The sequence below is a fragment of the Malania oleifera genome, chromosome 8 (genome assembly GCF_029873635.1).
Source record: "Malania oleifera isolate guangnan ecotype guangnan chromosome 8, ASM2987363v1, whole genome shotgun sequence".
Classification (NCBI taxonomy): Eukaryota; Viridiplantae; Streptophyta; class Magnoliopsida; order Santalales; family Ximeniaceae; genus Malania; species Malania oleifera.
Window position 1 is genome coordinate 38,890,861 of NC_080424.1, and position 1,281 is coordinate 38,892,141.

Below are 1,281 nucleotides of genomic sequence, written 5' to 3' on the forward strand. Positions count from 1 at the left end.
TCATTTTTTTTTACCCTTACCCATGCTCAACTTCTCCTCGGATCTATAGGGTACCATCCTACCACTCTGAAGAGTGGTCATCCCCTGGTTCTGCTCATGATGTGATGTAGGTCCAATGTCTGGTGCACATTCTACCCCATACTAACCCTTAGGGTTCATGAGAGGCTGGTTTAGCAACTTGCCCTCATCTCTCCTACTCAAAGAAGTAACTAGTTGCCCCATAATGGCTTCTAACTTGGCAATAGATTTGGAATGAGATTTGAGTAGTTTCCAGTTTACATGGCAATTAGCCTCTATACCCTTGATGGTTTTCAACACCGTCTCCTGAAAAAGATCATATAGGTTAAGGAGGAGATGGTCTCGAGGCAATAACGGGAGGATTTTGAAAGTTCTTATACGGGCAAGGGGGTGGAGCATTGGGTGATATTTTAGGTCTTTGGGCTTGGAAACTCAGAGCTTATGGCCTCTAAGAGAAATGGGGATGTTGCCACCACCTAGAATTATACTTATTGGAGTAGGGGTCATTTGGCGGCCTATCATACCAATTATGGGTAGAATTAACTTCTTCCTGCACAAGATCAGGCTAGGAAGGCACATGTGGGCAATTGTAGCATGTATGTGAGGGGTCTGAGTAGATGGCACACACCTTGCACATGCCACAGTTTGCGGTTGCTATCCTAAGGACAAGACCTGATCTAACTTTTGAATTATAGTGTGTAGGGTGGGTGCTAGGTCATGGCCTGTGGCCAACTCATAAACTCCTTTAGATTTGGAAGTGGATGGTTCAGAGGGTCAATGAGAAGCAACATTACGCTGCTGAGAATTCTCGGCAAGGTTCTCAAAGAGAGCCTAGGCCTCATTCTCATGTTTGGCGAGGAGAGTACCTCCACACGATGCATCTACCATCGACTTATCACATTCATCTAACCCTTCATAGAAAGTCAGAACCAATTGCCATTTAGGGACCCAATGGTGTGGCCATTGACGTAGCAGGTCCCTAAAGCGCTCCCAAGTCTTAAAAAATAGTTCCCCGCCTATCTGTGAGAAACTAGTGATGTGTCTCCTAAGCTGGTTAGTATTCCCAATTAGGAAGAACTTTTTCAAGAACTTGTGTTGCATGTTGGCCCAGTTGGTCACCAATTTTAGCCCTAAGGACATCAGCCAATATTTGGCCTTATCCTTCAAAGAGAATGGGAAAAGCCTAAGGAGGAGAGCATCGTCGCCAAAGTTGTGGATGCGGATAGAGGAACAAATCTTAAGGAACTCATCTAAATGCGTATA

The 1,281-nt window shown here is 44.9% G+C and overlaps 1 non-coding gene across 1 annotated transcript; it reads left to right on the top strand.

The window, feature by feature from the left end:
- Positions 1 to 964: 964 nt before the first annotated feature.
- LOC131163211 (small nucleolar RNA R71) lies at positions 965 to 1,070 on the top strand. Its single transcript, XR_009138987.1, has one exon. It is a non-coding gene; the product is annotated as a small nucleolar RNA R71 (small nucleolar RNA).
- The last annotated feature ends 211 nt before the right edge of the window (positions 1,071 to 1,281 follow it).